General features: G+C 37.6%; 1 pseudogene; it reads right to left on the reverse strand.

Moving 5' to 3' along the window:
* Positions 1-1,332: 1,332 nt before the first annotated feature.
* Positions 1,333-3,159, reverse strand: LOC149263890 (cytochrome P450 94A2 pseudogene; annotated as a pseudogene).
* Between the last annotated feature and the right edge of the window lie 9,938 nt (positions 3,160-13,097).

Genomic DNA, 13,097 nt, shown 5'->3' on the forward strand with positions numbered 1-13,097 from the left:
GAAAAAAATACCTGAAAGCATATAAAGAATGCAACTTTATATTTTTCTTAAAAAATTAGAGCAACCTTGTAAATTAAATGGTTGGTAAAAAGATTTAAGCATCAAAACACATATTTCATTATACATATCATGTTCTTAAAATTTAAAAAATTAAGTAATTTAGCTCAATTATAACTTTATTTTACATTATTATTATTATTATTATTAAAACTTAATAAATAAGTTAAATACATACATTTTAAAAAAACATGGAACAAAATTGCTAACCATAGAAATTGCCCCACTTTACTATGGAGATTCTTAATCTATAAATATGATTTGTTATTGTTATTGGTTCCTTTTGCTGTCTATTTGTATATATTATTATGAATATTCTAAAATATTTATTTGAAATTAAATTTCTATTTTCTAATTAATAATTAATAATAATTAAATTAAAATTATAAAAGTTTTCTCTTATAATTATTAAAAAAACACACACACCATATAAAATTCAACAATTATGCCTCCGGGCCTTGGCCATACCTGTTCCTTGAGCTCTGAATTAAACAAAAGTAATTTTAAGGCATACTCCAACAATTTCAACAACGCTCTTCATAAATAAAATATCTTTAATTTTTTTCCAGTTAAAATTCTAAAAACCATATTTCAACATAAAATAAAATAAAATAAAAACTTACTATGGAGATTCTTAATTTATAGGATTTGTTATTGTTATTGGTTCCTTTTGCTGTCTATTTGTATATATTATTATGAATATTCTAAAATATTTATTTGAAATTAAATTCTTATTTTCTAATTAATAATTAATAATAATTAAATTAAAATTATAAAAACTTTATCTTATAATTATTAAAAAAACACATACACCATATAAAATTCAACAATTATGCCTCCTGGCCTTAGCCATACTTGTTCCTTGAGTCCCAAGAAAACTAACTCTAAATTAAACAAAACAATTTTAAGACATACTCCAGACCCAACAATTTCAACAGCACTCTTCATAAATAAAATATCTTTATTTTTTTCCAATTAAATTCTAAAAACCATATTCTAAAATAAAATAAAATAAAAACTTAAAAAAACACAAAAACCATGTAAAATTTAACAGATAAAATATCTTTAATTTTTTTACGACTAAAATTCTAAAACCCATATTCCAAAATAGAAAAACTTAAAAAACCCAAAACCATGTAAAATTCGACACGTCTATTTATGAATAGAACCTCTCTAATTTCTTTTTCCAACTTTTCATCCACGGCTAGCATAGAACAAAATGATATCAGATCATTGCTCCGGCAGAAATTTACTGACAGTTTGACATGTCATTTAAGAAAGCTGTAAATTGTCTATTTAAATATTCATATAGCTTGAAGTTATTACAGGGCACCTTCCAGTTACATTGTCCCTGGCTGACCCTTGACATCATGCAGCCCGGAGAGATCAGGCAGTTATATTATCTCTGTTGCAGTGACTTCTCACTGTCACAGGCAGCCCATTCTTCATTCGCAAAGTGAGGCACATTGCATATTTTGGAACGTATCCGGTGTCTACCTCCAGACTGAACCTATGAAGGACAGATGCTACAATGGACTTCATCTGTATGAACGCCATCTCTTTTCCCAAACATATGCGAGGCCCTGCCTGGAACACAGTAAATTTGTAGGGATTTTCCCCCACAAATTCCCCATCTTTCAGCCATCTCTCGGGTCTGAACTCCATGAAATCCTCACCCCAAATGCTCTCCATCCTGCCCATTGAATATATACTGTAATTCACGAACCATCCTCTGGGTACAACAGTCCCGTCTGGCAATACATCATCTTTCACAGCAACCTTTGAATCAACGGGCACGGGAGGCCACAGCCTCATGGACTCACAGAGCGCGGCATGGAGATACTGCATGCCCTTCAGTTCATCAAAGCCGAAGACGACCCATTCATCTTCGGGTTGTATGGAATTTCTGCTGCCTGTAACGACCAAAATTTCTCTGCGAATGGCTTCTCGGGCATGGGGCCGAGACGAAATCAGCCAGAAAAACCAAGTTAAGGCAGACGAAGTAGTATCCCTACCTGCCATCATAAAACTAACCATCATATCTCTGACGAATAATTCCGATTTCTTAGAATCTTTCTGATCGCATTCTGTCTCAAATTGCTCCGAATCAGACAGAGCTGCCGCCATGAATCTTGAAAGCAGGTCTTCCCTGACATGCCCTTCAGAGATCTCGCTTCTCCTGGTACGAATAATGTCCATGGCAAATTTGTTCACTACATTTATCGCTTCTCTTAACCGCTTCTCAGAACCGATGTCAAGCATTCGCTTGATTTTCCACAGAAATGGAACAATGGAAATAAACCTACCCGCGCTGATATCAGTAGCATCGTTAAAAGCCTCTGCAAATTGGGACCTGGGCAGACAAGGGTGGAGGCAGCCGGGATCGACCCCGAACGCAACCTTGCAGATATTGTCGAATGCAAACCTCATGAGAACGTCCTGCAAGTCTATCTTCTCTCTTCCTTCGCATGCGTTCTTGAGGACCACCATGAGCCTGTTCTTGATTTCCCACTGAACAGCCTCCACTACTATGTTCCGGAGCGACTTGGTATTGAATTCGTAGCTCGCAACCTTCCTCTGCATTTTCCACAGCTCCCCGTCAGTGTTGAAGATCCCCTTGCCCAGGAAATCGTGGAGAAAGAACCTGAAGCGTTCTCCCTTGGGGTAATTCTGAAAATTAGTTCTCAGAATATGCTCCACGTTTGAGGGATTCGCAGTGATAATGCCTCGGACGCCTCCGGGGCGCTGCACCATAAATGTGTGGGAAGGGATTCTGGAAAGAACATCCGCTGTCCATTCCAGAACTCTGTCCCTGTTCTTGAAAAAATCCCACAGAGTACCAATTACAGGATATACTACAGGACCTTGGTATGGCCGATTGCTTCGATTTCTTGTAATGAAAAAGAGTAGGAAGCCAAATGAGAAGAGAAGAAAGGCCAGCAGAAACTGGTCGACTGCCATGGCAAAAGCTTGTCTGGTGTAGAAAACTTCAACTCGGATCTGTGTAAGTGGAAACAAGGGCGATATCAGAGAGACCACAGAAGCCAAACAAAACAGGATGGCAAAGAAAGCGTGGCTGCCGTATGCTTCTTACCTTTGTCTCTATTATTAGTCTATCCTATCCCGTGAGCTCCTATCACATCGAACAGCATTATTCCATTCTCACATAAGAAGACCACATGATTTCACTTTTTCATCTCACGCGGTGGGGTGAAACCCTAGCAAATAGACAGCAAAAGGAGCCAATTGTTAAACAAAACTTTCTTCTTCTTTCAAAATGAAAGATAAGCACATCAGCCACCATTAAGAAGAAATCAATGTCTTCTTAAAGTTCACATATGACAACAATGAATTGAAATATTTATATTTAAGTTATGGTCCATGTAAATTTAGGAAATCTCTTTTCAATGTCATACTCTCATGCTTTTCATCTCTTCATTTCTTTTTGTTTATATCCATGGTTTTGGATAACAAATTTAGTCTTAATTAATATTTAACATGGATGGTTTAGGTTGATGATGCATTCCATAAACAAGTTGTCTTTAGTGAGATTTTTTTGGAAGTTTTTTATGTGGGTTTTTCTAGTCTAATTTCTCTAAAATCAGGGAGGAATTTATTGAAATCACAAGCTTGATGGGAAACCCTGCATAATCGAAATGCTCTATGGGTTTTTCAAGGTGTTGAATCCATATATACAGTGAAAAAAACAGTGCAAATAATACAAATCAAGATTTCACTTCAAATTTTTCCACTGCATTACGGCACCAGAAAGTCCAAAAAGTCGCACTAAAGACAACTCCTATTGTAAATAGTGAAATCTAGCCACTATTGTACATAAAATAAAAAAATAAAATTGAACAACAACTATCATGACACTGATGGGAGAGATGGACAAGAAGGTAAGTGGACTATGATGATGGTGACAGTGATGGGAGAGATGGACAAGAGGGTAAGTGGACTATGCTGGTGGAGGCAATAAACAATTAAAGTGATAGTTGGACAAAAACAAGTGGTATTCTATGTAAGGTGGTTTGGACAATCCATTTTTGGAAATGCCCTCCCTAAAGAAATGATGTGTGCATTAAAAAAAAAGGTGAATTTTTTGAAATAAAAGAAGGAAAAAGAAGAAAATAATTGGAAAATGTCAACTCAATGGGATGAAGTACAATGAAGAAGCTCAAGGAGAAGGAGGCTACATGGTTGAAACCCATTACTTTGCAGAAGCACTTCCAAAATTCAATGCTACAAAGATATATATGATGTTTGTGAGGCCTTGGTCCTCATGAAGCTTACAATGCCTCATACATCTATCATGCAGAGTTGGAAGTTAGCCATGAACCTGTTTGTATTGGAGTCAAAGGGCTATAATTCAATAGGTAATTAACATGGGCATGCTAGTTTGGAAAAGAAGTTAGCCATGAACCTGTTTGTATTGGAGTCAAAGGGCTAGAAGTCAATAGGTAATTAACATGGGCATGCTAGTTTGGAAAAGTAGCCTCTAGCAAGTAATGAATGAAGGTCAAACATATTTTGAAGGAAGAGGGCTAGGATCTCTAGTCATGATAAGCCATGAGTGTTTAGAGAGAACCATGAATGAAGGTTGAACATATTTTGAAGGAAGAGGGCTAGGCATCTCTAGTCTTGATAAGCCATGAGTTTTTAGAGAGAACCATGATGAATCTTTGAAGAGACAAAAGAACCATCCTCTAAACAGGCAGTAGAGAGAGCATCAAAATGCAAAATGGTTATGAGTGTCATTATCTAAAGAGCATATCCAGTAACTATGATGCTCCCAAGGAATATAGTGATATCTATCAATGTGAAGTTGATGAGAGCAAAATCTAAGTTGGGTAAGAGGGCCTTCAAGTTGAAAGATAACTAGATTTTGATGTACCTTGGGATTTGAATGAACTCACCATTCCACTATGCATACAAATCTGAATAGTACTAAAGTTAAACATATATGGAGGTGAAAGCGCATATACGTAAGCTAGCTTTTGTATATGTATGGCTTCCTTATATGGGTACATATTCAAGCTAGTGTCAAAATGATGATTGGAAGATTTAAGACTCTATAAATGTGTAACTTCTATGTACGTGTGCATATACACAAATCATGCATATACAAGAGTATCTTGAGTTGCGCACATATGAAAGTGTGCTTATATGGAAGATCACAAATATGTGTGCATATATAAAAGTTATGTATATATAGAAGTATATGTATGAATATATAGGGTAAGTTCCTCAGGCAAAACACCAAAGGATAACGCTCACAAATAGATCACAGATCAATACACCAGTATTGTTGGCGTGGTTAAAACCCTCAAAGAGGAAAACAGTCCATGGCTTGAGCCAACGTGGCCACTTCAGGCAATTTATTAATAAAAGAATGAAAATTTACATAAGCTTCTCTCATGAACGGTTACCCTACAAATGAACCTCCATGCTTTTTAAATAGAGATCATGGACCAATTGGTGTCAAGCCATGGATCAAGTGTCGGTAATACCGAGGAGAGAATGAATCGTCGGATCACTTCATGTCTAGAATATATCGTGACCATAGGATTGTAAGTTACAAAAGTACATAGTAAAGAAACACACTTTACCTAACTCTACACTAGACCAAGTTATACTTAAATAGTTAAGTATAACTTGGTCTAGTGTAGAGTTAGGTAAAGTGTGTTTCTTTACTATGTACTTTTGTAACTTACAATTCGATGGTCACAATATGTTCTAGACATGAAGTGATCCGACGGTTCATTCTCTCCTTGGTATTACCGACACTTGATCCGTGGCTTAACATCCAATTGGTCCATGATCTCTATTTAAAGAGCATGGAGGGTCATTTGTAGGGTAACTGTTCTTGAGAGAATATTATGTAAATTTTCATTCTTTTATTAATAAATTGCCTAAAGTGGCTTCGTTGGCTCAGGTCGTGGACTGTTTCTCTCTTTGAGGGTTTTAACCACGCCAACAATACTGGTGTATTGATCTGTGATCTGTTTGTGAGTAGTGTCCTTTGGTGTTCTATCTAAGGAACTTACCCTATATATTCCTACAGTATATGTGAAAGATGCACAATGTATATGTTAGTGTCAGTATCTACATACTTCCATCAAGGATCAAAATTCGCTCTTTGCATTTTCATTTTAGGGGTTCCATACTGAAATTTTTGCATCATTCCATTAGGTCATGACATACCGATCCATTGATGGTTATCCTCTCTTTAGAAAATATAATTTTTTCCCTCATAAAGTATACTTGCTGATCCTTCTTCAGGTTGTCTTCAGTTATGGTTTTATGATCAATCTGCAGTCATCATTTCATTAGGTCATAGGGCATGATTTCATTAGGTCTTAGGGTTTCACCACCAAGGTCAAAAGTTTGATTTTAAAGTGTAAATAAAGGTCAGCAAGGGTATGAGGATGATTGATAAATCAAGCATGATGGTTTGTAAGTCATAGCTACTAAGTTATGATCTTTTAACCTAATGTAATTTTCACCTCAAAAACATGTTTTTGAGGTGAAAACAGAGTATTTTAAGTTTATTTGTATTTCATATGTAATTTTAAGTCCCTATATGTAATAATTGATCTCAGCTGCACCAGAGCATTTCTCCTTATTGCAAGACAAAGAACACTACAAAAATCAAGTCAAATTGAGCATCTATCCACTTGCAAAGACACAAAGAAGAAAAAGGCATTAAAACAGAGTTTTAAAGAAGAATAAGAAACTTTAGAAAAGTGGGTTTTTCAAGTGAAAAATTAAAATCCACTCCTATTTGAGCCCTCACATTTCATTTTCAAATTTACTATCTTTATTTTCCAAGCAAGGAGTGAAAAGGTGAGAAAAGAAAACGAGCTTGAGTGATTTAGAGTGAAGAAAGTTTGGTGCTGCGCTTTTGGCTGAAGCAGACGGGCGCTACGCTTTTGGAGACCGACACTACGTTTTTCACCTGGTGCTGCGCTTTTGCCCGATTTTCTCAATGTAAATTAACATAGGCGATGCGCTTTTGTCCTGGCCCTGTGCTTCTAATCATTGGCGTTGCGCTTTTAGTAGGAGAGCCCAAAAACCTTCAAATCCTCAAGCAAACTTCAAAATTTCCCTTGCTCTCCATTGCCACAAGTAAGTAAACATTCTTCACCTTGGTTTTGATTTGCTAATCTAAGTCACAAGCATTGTTTTCCATGTTTAATCTCAAACCCTAAAATCTCCCTAATGATGCTTAAACCCTAACTCTTTCCTATTCATCCTAGCACCCAACTCTACAGTCCTAAAATTACCCTATCCTTTATTTCCCTATCACCCTATCCATTTTTCCTCCTTACCACTATTCCTTCACATTCCCCTCGTCTTCCCCAAGAGCAAATCTCAAGATAAAAAACCCTTCTTCTCATTCCCTACTCCTCCATTCATTTCCTAGCCACAAGTTCATCTTCCATTCCCTCATTCCTCATTTCCATACACCTCAAACATGCAAACATGGACCTAGAAGACCAAGACTATGAGGAGGAGAACACAGGCAATGATACCTCAGCTAATAGAGCCATGCAACTGAGAAAACCACACAAGGGAGGTAGGATTATTAAAGAAGAGCCATCAAACCTTAGGGAATTGTAGGCCTTTGAGTTGGCTGTCACATGCTTCAGATACCTTGGCTGCTATGAATTCTATGAACAGGTTGAGAGAGTGCAATATCACCTGGAGCTCACTAGACTATTTGCAGCACATCTTAGGACAACAGGGTGATTCTTGCTGGGGTGACTTTCACCATTTCATCTTCCATTATTTCAGATGGCACCAGGATTCCTAATGTAGAGGAGAAGTGGTTCAAGTGCCAGGATCTAGATGAGTACTATTATGAACCTTATATCAAACCCCAATATAGAAATTAGGTGAAGAGACTATTTCCTTTCAGGTTTCTTGAGAACAGGTATGTCCCCATGATGAAAATCATCATGAAGTATTTCACTTGTGAGGGTAGGTTCTCCAAGCTGTACACTTATCACATCAGGCTCCTCATGCATTTTACCAAAGTGAGGATGTTAAACATCCCTTAATGCTTGTTCAAGAGTATTGAGAAGATGGATTTTATTGTCCAAAGGAAGCCTTACCCTCAGCAGATGAGCAACCTTTATCATTACTCTCTGATCAAGGTCATTGTGCTTCATCATCTCAATCTCCTTAACATCCCTTGGGAGACCTTCACGAGTGCCTCAAGAAGCAGGAGGACCTTCTACCCCAGTGAAAATAGATAAGGAGGCCAAGGAGACAAGAACTATTGAGGTGCCCATCTACATGACATATCAGAGGGGCACTAGAAGATTATTTGTATCAGATAGGCAAGTGTTTTCTCCACGGGGTGTGGAAGGGGCCTTGCCTTCTACATCAGCTCTTAGGCAAGTTTTTTCTCCACGGGATGTGGAAGGGGCCTTGCCTTCCTCATCGACATAGTAGGTATAGGTGCAGCAGCTACACAAAGGCAAGGAAAAGATGCCAGAGCAGAGTCTTGATGATGAGGAGGAAAGGGACTTTGACTTGATTGAGCATGAGGAGCCATAGCAACATTATACTTGTCATGGGGTTGAAATCATTGACTTAGAGACTCAGGACGAAGAAACCATCAAATACATCATCATACGGGAAAGAGAAGCTCAAGTGCAAGCTTTGGAAGACAATTTGGAGAGGGCCAAATATGTCATTACATACTTGGAGCAGTAAAAAAAACAATTGAGTGACAAACAAGTCCTCATGGAGCTAGAAATGCTCAAGTTGAAACGACAAAGTGGCAAAGAAGCACAAGTCACTTTGACTCCTATTGAGCAGGAGATTGAAGATGATAGGGAGACTTGGCTTGAAAGAGTCAACCTACACCTTGAGAAGCTACTATGGATGCCAACAAGGATAATCAGATGATCAGACACATGGCCTATCATTATAGGACTCGAAACAAGATTTGCAATATGAGGGTCAAGAGAATGAAAACTAGGCTAAGGTAGGCCTTGAAAGGCAAGAAAGAGGAGGATATACTTAGGATACTAGCTGAAGCTTCCTTGGCTCATCAAAGCACATGATGATGGTGCTTGTCACCAATTTTGGGCAATTTGTGAGCAAATTTTGTCATTTGCAAACTTTGGATTTCAATACACAGGAAAACTGCCTATAAGCACAGTGCCATCAGCGCTGCGCTTTTCCTAGGTGCACCCATTGAAGAAATGGCTTGAATTTTTGGATTCAGAGCTATGAGGACATGCACCTTAGCAAGTTTCAAAGTTTTTGAGGCATAACTAGTCCACCAAAAGGTCAAAAACACCCTAAAAATGACCTTTCTGCCACTTTTTGGACACACAGAAGTAGTCTTGGGAGAATCAAGTTTTGAGAGGTCAAATGAGCTTAAAATTCAGAAATTCTAGGTGTTTTGGAAAGTAGACTTGAATACATTTCTAATGAGATATCTTGGGCTCAATTTGGATTCCAAAAAGGTGTCAAAAAGGGACCTAAAGTTGGTGCCATGCTTTTGCCCAGTGGCGATGCGCTTTTGGTAGTTTTGCTCAAGGTTGCTATTTTTCCAGTTTTTGACTGTAGTCATGGATTATCTCTCATGGTGGATGATTTACCATTGTAAATGATGACTTTGGATGTAATTATGGTATACAAAGAGTGATAGAGGGTAGGTTCATTGCTTTAGTAGTTAGTTTGAGCTCAAATGAATCTGTTTTTCACTTTTAGAGGCAAGTTGTTAATGATGCCTATATTCCTGTTTCTTGTTCAGTATCAGTTAGATTAGCTCCTCGTCTCAGGGATTCGACCCCTGAGGATGGAAGGAGGTTGAATACTTGTCTATATCTTCTTCTTCTTTCTCTTTGTAGAGGGTTGGACTCAGTTGGATGCTCAGACATTGATTGTACACCTTTTGTAAGCAGTTTAGCGGGAGATTAATAAGAATTGCAGTTATTTTTATGGGATCCCAATGGTATGGAGTTTTAGTACAGTTTCTTATTATTTGATTATATGTTTATATGTTTTATGTATGCCATCAATCATTTCATTGCTTCTAGTTGAATGTTTTCAAGTTTGATAGGCAGAATTCATTGCATCAGTGCTCTGCCTTGGGAAACCATTCACCATTTCATGTTTTCTACAGTACAGGAAGGATCCATGATTGTCACATGCCCTTCTTAGCTTCTCACTAGTCTAAAAAATCTCACCCCATCAAGCCCTGGAGTGCTAAAGCCTATGCTTACCTTGCCCCATTGAACACCCTGCATTTTTTACCTGGTTTCCTAGACCTAAACTGCGCAGCTCCTTCTGATCCAGCAAAATATTTCCAAAATCAAATCAAAAATTTCATGCTACTATACATAACCTAATATCCTTTACCAGATCCAGTCATTTTGGCTGATATCCTTATGGAGAGAGCCCTCTCCCGGCCTAGTAGGGATAACTACTTGGCTAAGCGTGGTTTGTGGTTACCCTGGCTTGCCTCCCTTCTGCCTGAGGTTCAATGCAGGTGATAACATAGTGGCGACCATACTGGGGAAAGAAAGACTAATCACCCCGGTAATATCTTTCATTTAAATTCTCGAACTTTGGATGATGAGTTTTAGAATTTACAAGGCTGAAATAGAAATTTGTGAAGCAATATAAAAAACTTTGAAATTTGAGCATACTCGCTTTGAGAAAGTAAACTAGGGACACTCCTAATCCCAATCCCACCCCAATAGTGGATAATCCTAATTTGATTTCAAGAAGACTCAAAAGACAAGAAATTTCAGTCAGCTTGACACCTATGATAAAAGTAGATTCCCGCCCGGATGAGTGGTTGTTCTTAGAAGATCTCTCTTTTGATTTGTCATTTGACCTTTCTCTATTTAGAACCAAATCTAAAAGTGCACTTGACGATATCGTTCTAGACCCGGAGTTTATTGCAGATCTCGAAATTCAAAAGGAAAACCGGTCAATTGATGAGTATATCCTAAATTCTCCTCAATCATCCCTTGCTACTACTAAGATCCCTGAGTTTTCTGAAACAACGTCCACTATCCTCAGTTCATCAGTATTCCCATCAACCTTTGAAGTTCATTCCCAACCTCAGTTTATACCTACCCTTCCCCTTCAACCTATCATATCCTATCAAATGCCCTATTACCCCTACTTCTCCATCAATCACTCCATTAAACCCTAGTAGTCCAACTGTTGTTTCAAATCCACCTCGATTCATGGCTGCCCGGTATGCACCCCTTGTTTTACCTCAGAATCTTGGTGATATGCCTATTGATTACCAAAGTAAAATACCTCTTTTTGATGTCACTCAAAATATTACAGCTCAGCATCATGTTGATAAAATGAATGACTTTTTTGACCTCTTCAAGGAGCAGAGATGTACTAATCAATCCTATTCAGAAAAGAAAGGATGTGTAATCAAAGAATAACTCCTCAAACACTCAGAAGAAAGGGAAAGAACTTGCTGATTCAAGTCCCAGAAAATTACCATCAACAAGTGTCACTGCAAATGAGAAGAGAAATCAACAAAAAGATGGTGCAACGAACGAGCAAGAAGACAAAAAGGACATTGGTGTCAAAGAGGTAGAATTTTTTTTTTTTAATTTAGAAAGTGAAATTTCTAAGTTAAAAGTGTCCATTCCTTTGACTGAGCTAGTTAAGAATAATAATTATAAACACCATGTGTCCAGAATATTGCAAATTGATCCTTTTTCAGACATGGTGAATGTCGAGCATGATCATCTTGAACTCATTTTTGGTCCCGCTATAGAAGGTCAGTCCGAAGATAGTGAAGTCCCTCCCTTCTATCTGAGTCTTAGACTGCATGAGTACATTCTCAATAATGCTATGTTAGATTCCGGAACTTCTCATAATTTGATGCCTAAATCCATTATGGAAAAGTTGGGTCTGGATATTACCCGGAAATATCATGATTTGTACTCCTTTGACTCCATTAGAGTTCGTTGTATTGGTCTCATTAAAGATTTGGTGGTTTCTTTAGATCAAATCCAAACCAAAAATGTCTTGATGGATGTGGTTGTTGCTGATATACCACCTCGTTTCAGTATGCTTTTATCTAGATCGTGGGGTGCTAAGCTCAAAGGCACTTTACAACTTGACTTCTCTTATTCTACCATCCATGTTTTCGGTCAATTGCGGAAGTTGTACCGGGAAAAGAAAATGAAGTACATGATCACTAGTAAAGAGAAGCCTATGAATCATCCAATAAATGTTGTACATTTTGATTTAGAGTCCTTTGTTTTGTACTTTGATAGTGGATTGAATGATGTAGATATTCAACTTGTAGAAGTAGATGATGTGCCAGAAATTTCTAAGAATTTTAGAGCAGTCCTTAATCAGGAAAAAGAGAAAATAGAAAGTTCCTCTGAGCAGCCCACACAACAGCAAAAGGATAGTGAAGATCAGAAAAATGAAGTAATCAGCCAAGGTAAATCAGAGAAAGAAACAGAATTTCAGCATCTAGAAGAAAAAGTTGGCCTTCGGAGCATGGAATTTGATGGCGCTGTGGGTAAGGATGGTGTTGGTATTGGTATTTGGATTCAAAACCCTACTTTCCAGCCTACCAAAGTCCCAAGTAATGTTAAAGTATGTTATTACAAGTTGACTTTTGATTGCTCTAACAATGAAGCAGAGCATGAGGCTTTGATTATAGGTCTTAAAATTTTGAAGAAACTAAATGCAAAAAGGATTTCTGTCTATGGTGATTCAGAGATGCTAATCAAACATGTAAAGGGAGAGTATCAAGAAAAGCATCCGCAGAAGAGAGCCTACAGAAATGCAGTTCTAGATATTTTGAGAATGTTTCCTAAATATACCTTGACAACAGTACCCCGGACTCAAAACAATATTGAAGATTCACTCACTACAGTGGCAAGCAATTTGAAGATCCCAATGAACTCCAACAACAAGTTTGAAATTCATGTCAAACACCAGCCTGTTGTTCTGGATAATTTAAGGTATTGGAAAGTGTTTTGGGATGATAATGAAATCAATGCCTTTTTGCAGAATGAAGG

This window comes from Pinus tabuliformis, chromosome 6 (assembly GCF_031772625.1).
Source record: "Pinus tabuliformis cultivar Carrire ecotype Pingquan chromosome 6, CPIR1, whole genome shotgun sequence".
NCBI lineage: Eukaryota > Viridiplantae > Streptophyta > Pinopsida > Pinales > Pinaceae > Pinus > Pinus tabuliformis.